Raw genomic sequence first — 10,937 nt, forward strand, 5'->3', positions numbered from 1 at the left:
TTTATCACTTACTCCCTACATGATTTCATCTGATCTGTGGTTTTAAATTCCATCAATGCACTGACTGTCAACTTAAAATTTATCTCTAGCCGAAACTTCTGCCCTAAACTCCACAATCATGTGTTCAATTGTTGGTTCAACATCTCCATTTGAGTTTCTAATGAGCCTAACAAATCTAACATATCAGAACTTTACATTTTTGTCCAATTTTCTTCATTTCAGGATATGGTAATGCCACTATTCTAGTTGTTCAGGCTTTCACTTTGCTCATTCAGTCCACCAGGAAATCCTGTAAAGGCATTTCTACCTTTAAAATATAGCTGGAATCTAACCACAGCTCGCCAACCCCACTGCTACCATTCCAAGACATCATTGTTTTTTTGCCTGGATTACACAACAGGCTCTTTCCCACCTGTATTTTCTTTTCTCAACACTGCAGCCAGTGTCAAATAAATAAACCCTGCAGAATAAAAGCAGGATCAAATCACTGCTGTGCTCAGTAGCCTATAGCCCAACATGATCGCCCTGACATCAACTCTTACCACTGGTTCCCTTTCTCGTTTCACACAAGCCACACAGGCACTGTTGCTGCTCCTCACATATTCCAATAGCTTTTACCACAAAGCTTTGCATTTGCTGTTTCTTAGGCCTGAAATATCCAATCTCCAGGTGCCTACTCTCCCTCACTTCCTTTAGGTGTCATTTCAAATGTCATTAGAGAGGCCTGTGCCATTCTAAATAAAATAGCCCCATCTCTCATGCCCTACCTCCCAGCAGTCCTTATCCACCACCCCTTGCCTAACTTTATTTCTCACTGTATTCATTATCTGACATATTGTATATTATCTCTCTCCCCCAACAAGAATGTAAGCTGCATAAGGGCAAGGACTTTATTTTATCCATCACTACTTATTTTTAGGTTCCCCAGCATCTAAAGTAGCACCTGACACATAGATGGTTCTCAATAAATATTTGTTGAACGACTGAAAGAAACAGACATGAGTAAATGGGACAGGACGATAAAAGGATAAAAGAAAAACTTCAGCTTTGTCAAATATTTCACTTATGACTAGCCTGTCTTGGGAATAAGTTCTTCCTAAAGATGATTATTTTTGCTCCTGTGCAGTGAGGGAGGGATACAGTATGACAAGTGCAAAGAGAAAAGTATTTGTTCTTTGCTGCTTCCTTCCTATGTTTCATGGGTCATTTCAGGTACTATAATAATTCCTCATCTAATTGCGACAGCTGAGAATTCGAAAATAAAATGTTCCTTCAAAAGTCAAAATAGATATAATAATTAGTTGCACTTGACTTTTACTCCTGAACTTAAAAAAGTTTCTGACAAGCTTAGATATCTTGCCTTTAACATCTACCACATAAGGGCTTATGGGTGTGACCCTGTCATGGATGTGTCCGTTCAGAGCATACACACCCCTATGTACAGGGCAGGAGATGTCTTAGCCCCAGGAAGGGAGTTTCTGATGGAAATTACAGATCAGGTCTAGGAGGCAGTTCTAACTTGGAATTTGCAAAACACTGGGAGAAACAGATGCCTGGGACTTTATGAACTTCCTTCTCATGGAAAAGTCCTAACCTTGACATGTGATACACTCCAGAAGAATTAGAATAGGCATTGGTCCTCAACTAAGTTTTAAAAAATATGTTGGGTGGAATGAGAGATCTGGAATGCCACAGTGGATCCCTGTAGGGCCACTGAGAAAAACTATACTGTTTTCTTTTCCTTTTTCCAGAGTATTTTTCTTAAGAATTTTTCAAATTGTACTTGGGAATATAAACTTTTAAATCCAGTAAAAGTAAACAATGTGAAGCTGGTGCCAGGGCCTGACTAACCAAGTACTCAGACTGAAAGCTTTTAGGCCTCATGGCCCCTGGATAACACTTCAAGCAAATGCAGGAAGGTGGAATAAGCAAACGAGAGCCTCCCAAACTTTGTAATCTCACTTCAGAGCATAAGAGCTGAGAACAATTTGGCCACAAGAATAAAAATGCACTGACTTTTTTTCTTGCAAGTCTAGAATGAATATAGGAGATGAATACACCCAGGATCTTTTAAAATGCATGACCTAGCTTTTTTTCTTAACTTCTAAAAATATAATTTGTAACATCTATGTACATAAACTAAATGTTTAAAGTCTGAAAGTCTTGTGATTCCTCTTACCTAGTAACCTAAAGGTCAAAGCCATTATTCAAAAATCATAGTTTAAACAATTATTCCTTGAAAAATATCTTTGAGCACAATTGTGTTTAGCAGTGTAAAGAGCCAACCCTTTGTGAAGTGTTGGAAGACTACCTTTATGCTATGTTTGAATTAGCTTTAATGAAGAAAATTGAGCTGTTTCAAAGGGTGACCAAAACTTCAGTTAATATATTTCATAAGATATTTAGAAGTTCTCAGGTAAAATATACTCAGAAGGACAAGCTCTTCTAAGAGTAGAATTAGGAGTAAGTGAGACTTTGTGATGCAAAATTACATGCAAATGTAATCTCTCTTGTTTCTGTGGGTTCGGAAACTGGGAGCTTCCTTTAGCTGGGTGGCTCTGGCTCAGAGTCTCTCCCAGGGTTACAGTTAAGAAGCATCTGGGACTGCAGTCATCTGAAGGTGCGACTGGGGCTGGAGGAATAGCTTCTAAGAAGGCTCCTTCACATGGCTGTTGACTAGAGGCCTCGGTTCCCTGCCACATGGACCTCCCCTTTGGATGTGACAGCTGACTTCTTCCGGAACACGTGACCCAAGAGAGAAGCAACCAAGACAAAAACCACAAGGCCTTTTTATGATGTAGCCTCCAAAGCTACACCCCGTCACTGCTACTTTATTCACTTGAACCAGGCCACTAAGTCCAGCCCGCAACCAAGGCAAGGGGAATAGGTTCCGTCTCTTGGAGGAGTATCAGGTATTTGTGGGCATATTTTAAAACCACCAGAATGTTTGATTATTACTTCACCAATCACATATTTTCATGTTAACATATTTAGAGCTGAGGGATAGTTTATCTGTGAACTTGGGGCTTTTTACGACTTTCTGAGTAATGATGCAGGATGGAGTAGATAAAATCTATTGTCTGTGCACATTAATAATAGCTGTACTACCTGCTTCCCTCCTAAGCCCACCCACGGCCTAACTCCAGTTCTTGCAGAAAATCCTCCTTCATTCCTTTCTTATGGGCACAGGAAATGTCATCCTCCCACAGCAGGGCTGCTCCCACCCATAGTGAAACATTTTTGCTAAGGCATTTTGTCAAGTGGTGTGGAGAGTTCAAGAAGGTCATACCCTAAACTTCTATGGTGTTTCTCTTGTCGTCACACACATCTAGCCCTCAGTGAACTTTAAATAGATTTGTGCGACATGAATTTTTCCCTTACAGAAGTTGAGTTGCTTTTCCTGTAGTAAGATAGGTTTACTTATGTGTTCAAAGAGCTTTCTGCCCTGCAGACTCTAGATCTGCTTGATGTGTTTTAAGGTACAAGGATCCCTCAAAGTTCAGACAAGTTTTTTTTATACTAGTTCCAAAAACAAAAAGACCTTTTTTGATCTATGTAATATTGCTGCTACAGAGCTTCACTAAGGTACTGGAAAATGTGCCACGGTGAGACTTATGACTCTGGGAAATTGATTCCTTCCTATAGCACTCATGCTCTCTCTCCAGCCAGAAAGTCTGGGACATCCTACTTTGTCCTGGTCCCATGTGGTGGTGGCAGTGGCATTTCTAGTAGCAGGGAAAGTGAGAGTTGTATGTGGCTCAGGGCCCTCTGGCAGCAGTACAAGTATGCACTTCTGATGTCAGCCTGTTTACATCTAAAGGCTCTTCTAGCAAGTATTTGACATTCAAAAACTGACTTTATATCTAAAATATGGAGATCATCTACTTGCTAGAAAAGTAACACTGCATCCACTTGCAACAGCCACAGAATAAGCTTATTCCTCTTTAGTTGGTTTTTCCTTAATACTGATGCTTAAGAATTATGTTCTAAGGCTATTCTGACCATATTAGCATAGATACTGAGCATTTTCACAATCACAGAAATTATATTAGGCAGTGCTGTACTAAGGAATCAATAATCAATCAATATGAACTTTTTTTTACAGTAGGAGTATGTGGGAATAAGTAACATAAATGAGTACTAGCCCAAGATTCTGAAAGCTTAGGCAAACTTACATGGAAAATGTAATAAACTTGTCCTTAAGTTACAAAGAATATTGAATATTGTAGAAAGTTGGAAACAACTCAGTTATGGAATATTTATGCTTTTTTTTTTTTTACTACAAACCTATTTTTAAGAAAAAAAATAAATTCAAGAGCAAGCAAGTTTGCATGTGTGTCTGAACAGTAAAAATTTGTAACTTCATGCTGAACTTACTTGAAACTTTTATTCTATGAAAATATGGTATTACCTTTAAAAATAATCTTATTAAGGTATAATTTATATGCAATAAAATGCACCCATCTTAAAATAGTTAGGAAAATGTATACACCAATATAAGTACCACCTCAGTCAAGACACAGAACTTTTCCTTTACCTCAAGGAGTTTCCTTGTTCACTTTGTAGTCAAGACCCTCCAGTCCACCCCAACTCCAGGCACCTGCTGGTCTGATTTGTCTTTATAAATTGTTTTACCTCCTAAATGTTCTTTAAATGGAATTATACTATATCTATTATTTTTGTATCTGACTTCTTTTACTCAACAGGATGTTTCTAAGGTTCACCCAAGCTGTTGTTGCATCTATTAATTAGTTTTTCTGTTGTTGTTAGTGACATCACTGCATGAATATACCACAGTTTGTTGAACCATTCACTTGTTGGTAGGCATTTGGGTTGTTTCCAGATTTGGGCTATTATGACTAAAACTCCTGTGACCACTTGTGTATAAGTCTTGTTTTGAACATATGTTTTGTGAACATGTTTTTATTGAGTAAATACCTAGAGTAGAATTGTTTGGTAATATAATAAGGTTGTCTTAACTTTATAAGACACTTTCTGTTTTCTAAAGTGGTTGTACAGAGACTGTGAAGTGTACATAGTCTAGTTGTTCCACAGTCACCTGTACTTGGTATGGGCTGGTATTGCCAATTGGAGGATTCTGTTACTAGGTATTAATAATCAGTCTTAGTTGTGACTTCTCTACAGAATCAATTTGTTCTAGATAATCTCTCTCAAGGGAACATTTTTTATGATGAGACAGTCATCTCCAAATTAGAAACTGTTGGTTTATATATATATATTCATAACTTAACAATGACCCTGATGGTAATCTCATCTTGGTTGCATGGAAATCTCCTATTTCACTCCTGATTGTGGAGGTAGGAAAGAAATCTTTCATCTTTGTAACAGCAAGAAAAGGAAAAGGAGGAATCCTCTGGGCTGTGGGCCAAAGGGAATGGGTAGAGGATTTTCCTCTAGAACAGCCCTGTCCGAAAGAAATATAATATGAGGCACATGTGTGATTTTGTGACATATTATTTAGGAGGCAATTAAAAAAGTAAAAAGTTGAAATTAATTTATCAATTTTTAACCTGATACATCCAAAATACTATACTTTAAACACATAATCAGTATAATAATTGTTAATGAGATATTTTACATTCTTTTTTTCATGCTCAGATTTCAAAGTCTAATGTTATTTACACTTACAGTATATCTCAATTTGGATGCTAAATTTTCAACAGTTGAAGTGAAAGTGTTTAATGAAAACAGTAATCTACAATGCTTGTTTTTAAATTTAAATTAAGATTAATTTAAAATTTGTGTTCTCAGTTGCACTAGCCACATTTCAGACGCTTAATTGCCATATATGCCCCTTTCCTACCATATTGGACCACGTACTTCTAGAGGGTTAGATGGGGAAGGGGAAGATGGAGGGGAGACAAATTCCTTGTTCCAACTCAGGTCACAGTAGAAATACCAGTACTACTTGTGTGAAATTTGATACATAATTATTTTTTTCTAACTGTATGATTTTGAACAAGTAATTTAACCTCTTTAAGCTTCACTTTAACCATCTGTCTATAAAACAGGAAAGTAATAATACCCCTCAGATTACTGTGAACATTGAGAATGCATGGAAAGCAGATTGTAGAATGACTGGCAGCTTTTTTTGAAAATCTTAGAAACCTGACTGCATTGGGCTAATGTCCAAAAGAAAAAAGTAAAATCAAAGAGAATAACAAATTTATCCAATAACCCCAAAGAAAAGAAGTCCTATAGATAAAAACTGGGTTTATGAATTGAAAACTTTAGATTTGTATAGTTCTCTACCTTCCTTTAAAATTGATACAGTTACAAAATTAAGATTTAGGAAATTCAAATGATAGGGACTTAATGCTTAATGATGAGCAGAAGGCTTTATTTTGCCACAAGGAAGACACTGCAGTATTTTTCCTTTGCATTGGTGGTTATTTCTTGGGCTGTGGTTGATTAGTTTAGTTTGTAATTATCTGACAAAAAAATGAGTAAGTCAGTTTAATTAATTCAAAAGTCTAAAACATAAAATATTTTAAACCTTATTACTGTTAAGTATAAAACATTTTAAACCCAAGTATGATTAAAATATGTGATTGAAATAACAAATTACATTTATAATACAGCTTTTCTTCTTAATATGTCCATAAAGATCCTTTGGACAGATAAGATCTCGTTTTTTCATCTTGAGGTTGAAACAATGTTAAAGATAGCTCTTAATTCCATAAATTTTTTGTTTTTAAAAGCTATTTCTACCCACATAAGAATGCAATAAATCAAGATGTCAAGATTAAGATTATGGGTTTTGTTCTTTAAAACATACAGATGTGTCATTTAATTATTTGAAGTTCTTGATCTGTGCTGAGTCCTAAAATATGTCATATATATGTATATATATATAATATATATACATATATATATATTATATGTATATAATATATGCTCCTTGTAAATAAGGGACCAAGTACTTTTCACATTATTTCAGTCGTAATAGTATGAGTTCTTACTAGTAATAAACTTTTTGCACCATTAAAAAAAATCATCTACCTTTTCCCATACACTGGCAATTCACAATTTAAATATGCTTGGGAACCACTTTTTAAGTTTTAGAAGTCATTATTTAAATATTGTATGTATATCATCATTTTTGCCCTTCTTTGCATTTACAGATCTCTCTTAATGACACCCCAGTATTGGAAATTTCATTGTTGTAGAAAATATAGATCAAAGGATGAAATCATCTTAGAATAGTGGGTATCTTTAAAATAATTTCTCTCTCTAAATTCTATAATATATTGAAGAAGTGGCAGAGCCTGGGTGGATATAGGTGGATATAGGAACTAGCACATGTCACCCTGAGTGCCACCCCTTCATTATCCACCACCATAGAACAACATTGAGAGCATATTTATGGGGGAAAATAAGTGACTAAGGATATGTTGGGGTCAGGGGACTATTAGGCACAGGCATTTACTTTTTGGCCACACTGTTTTCCTCTGGGGTGCATTACCTCTGGCCCACAGTGTGCATCTGGGTGGGGCCCTGGTGATAAACTAAGCCCTCAAGGGCTAAGCCTCCTTTGGTGACAGAATGGCAAAGGGGTGGAAAGAAGGCTGAGCACCCTGATTTCATCATCAGAGCCCTGATGAGACGAGCTTGTGGTTCCTGCTGAGGCGCTGCTGGTTCACCAACCTTCCCTTCAGTTCTGTGAACTCAGCCTCTTGGTGCACACATTCATGCACTCAGACGCACACACACCCACACCCCTCCTCCTCTGCCCCACACAGAGCATTAGTTATGTTGGGAGAGGAAGACGAGAGAAGTTTTTATTCTTAAGTAACTCACTGCAAACTAGTATCTCCACGAAATTTAGAATACAGTAGGCCAGGGCCAGCACATCCCGCTGTGCAGGTTAGGCCCTGCACAGCGACCACAGTGTGAATGGGGCCCCCAGCTTCATGCAGCGTACCCTCTGCACAACCATACGTGCAGTCCTGGAGGTGCTCTATCAGTATTCGTATAATTTTGGTATGAAAGAAAGGAGTCCTTGGTTGTACAAGAGAGCATCGTGAGGAAAGCAAAGAGAAAGTAGGAATGAGAACGCAAGGAATCTTTTGACGTTCAAAGCAGCAGCGAGTAATTCCCTCCCAGTGCCTCAGCTGCAGCTCCCTCTCCTCCCTGTGCCGAGGGTGCATTTTGGCCCATGATGGATTCTAGAGCAGAAACCACGACGAACCCTCAACCTTCCGAGCCACCTCTATTGTTACTGCAATAGAAGTAATAAGACTGGATGTTAAAAGGTTCAATTAACTGACAACTTTTTGTGAGGGTCGTGTCTGTCCTTTACATCTATTGAGACTTGTAACTGTACATTTACCTTGGGTTGTCTTACACGTCTTTTCCATTGGCCTTTTCTTTTTGTTTTACTTTCCTTACATCTATTCCCCTGAGAAAGGGGGAGACAGATGAGGCACAAAGTTGAGGAAAGTCGAAGAGCGTGTGACACGCGGGCAGGAGCCACAGGGCAAAAAGGGTAACAGTCGGGCAAGTGAAGGGGCATCATTAGAGAAAGCGCAAGTGAGGCAGAAAGAAAAAAGCCAAAGATAGGAGAGAAAAGACGCACAGGAAGAGAGAGAACTTAATTTGGGTCTTAAATTCAAATCATGTTCTAACCATCTCATCAAATATGTCTTTATTCTTTCCAATGGAGCCCCTTGTTAAACTTCATAAACAGGCTCCCTTTAAGGGTCCTCCTACCCTTTCTGTTTTTAGCCCCGGTTTCATAAACAGGAAGTCAACCTGGCTTCTTAGGATTCCAAGGAATTTCGTTTCAATAGTTAAGAGGAAAGTGAAAAAGAAAGATAGGTTGGGTGGGGAGGACAATCCCAGTATTTAATAAATAATTTTCCCCTCTCTTCTTTCTCAAATCTCTATCCTTTATCTCATTTCTTTCCATCTTGGAAAATACCATAGACCATAGATAAGTCTATTGTTTGGGCTCACTGTAAAGAAATCAGCAAAGATAAGGAGAGTAAAGACTAAAAAAGTAAGAAATTGAAAGTCAAGAAAGAAGAGAGATGGACTGGATTCAGAGAGAGGTTTAGCCCAGGCCCTGCCTCATTGCCTTTTCATAAAAATAGGACATCTGAAGTGCCACTTTACCCAAAATCTTACTCAGAAAGGAGACAAAGTGTAATGCTTTCAAACTGCTGAGGAGTTGAGAGATGAATAATGAGAGACCATGTTCCTCAACTAGCACAACCCAGGAGTTGGGTGAATGCGAATCTGATGAAGTTCACAGTATCAGGGTTTTATTTTACTGCACTGAGAAGCAGGTACTATTCTGGTTTCTGCCTAGAATAGAAATCAGATTGACAGACTCACTTTAGTTTATGTTCAGTCTAAATTCAGTGGGACAAGGGGTTAAGCTTCTACTAATCTTTGCTTTTCTTGGGGTACAGAGTGTTAAGTGTGAGCATGAAGAGGGTAAAGGAAGTGATTCAGTGGAGTCTGAGTAGGGGGAAAGAAATGCCAGAGGGAAAATGGAAAAACTATGTAAGCCTAAGCAAAGACAAGGGGGAACACACAGGAGAGAAAAATGGAAAGAATGAGAAAAATAGATAAAAGAAAACAAACAGGGATAATCATTAATACTTTGTGAAAACTGCAAGCCTAGCTTATGTATTGTACCATCCTTGGGATTTAACATGCTGGGGGTGGCATTTTGCTGCACATTCGCTGTCTTTGCTTAGCTCCTGATTTCCAGAGCCCCATTTCAAGCTGCCTGCTACATTTACAAAGATGGGTCAACAGGACCACAAACACATCAGTTTATAAAATCATAACAGCTGAAAGGGCCTTGAGGCAGCTAACCCAGCCCTCCTCGTTCTCCCACCCAGATGCACACACATTTAATAGCTGAGGAAGCTGAGGTCCAGAGAGATTAAGTGACATCCACGCAACAGAGCAAGTGCAGTTAGAAATCAAACCTACTGCTTTTGATTCTAAGTTCAGTGCTTACTAGCTGCTGTCTTCATCTTTTCCTTCCACATTTCCTCCAATTCCTCTCCCTTGCTTATTTCATGGACTCACAGCCTCCCAGTCATGTTGTTTCCAAACCTCAGTCATAAATTTTTTTTCCTCTTGTCTCCAGAGGTAGTCAGTTAAATCTTGCTGACTATGTATTCATGCCCTTGTTTCCATCTGACTGCTTCTTACCTGGTTCAAGACCTTGGCACCCTTCCCCTGGACTATTATAATGGCTTCCTACCTCTAGCCTCCTCTAGCTTCTCTTAGAGATTGTAGTCAGAGTAATCATCCTAAAACATAACACTAATTTTGTCATTTCCCTGTCTCAGTGGCTCCTCCTCATCTACCAAACAGCACAATCCAAGTTCCTTAGCACAGCCTAAGACTGCTGTAATTGGGCTCCAGCCTTGCTTCCCAGCTGCATCTCTCACTACTCCTAAACTGAATATGCCTGGCGCTGGCCCGTATCTTTGATTTTGCTCACACTAGTCCCTATATCCAGGATATTCTAGTTTCTCCTTTCTTAACTAATGAAGACTTCCTTTTCTCTCTTGAACTAAAATTAGAGTCTCCATTTTTTTCTTAAAGTGGCTATAAGTAATAATCTAACTTACATTATTTGTACATGTCTTGAGGTGAGGCAGTGTCCTGTCACTATTTATCTGCACTCTCTCCTGGAGCCTGCCACATGGCCTTATATATAATAAATCAGCATCAAATACTTGTTCAGTTGAACAAAACTGAGTTTGTGCCAGAAAACAAGTGAATCACAAATAAGTTGAAAATAAAAGTATGAATACCCTGCATTAATTTTAAGTTTTCATAGCTTAAATGAGTAGTTCAGAAAATATGTAGGATGTACTAATTATACGTTAATGTACTAATTATGTGTTAGTGCTAATGCTGCTACTAGATTTAGCCTTGCCTTTAGA

Source organism: Manis pentadactyla, chromosome 11 (genome assembly GCF_030020395.1).
Source record: "Manis pentadactyla isolate mManPen7 chromosome 11, mManPen7.hap1, whole genome shotgun sequence".
NCBI classification, from domain to species: Eukaryota; Metazoa; Chordata; class Mammalia; order Pholidota; family Manidae; genus Manis; species Manis pentadactyla.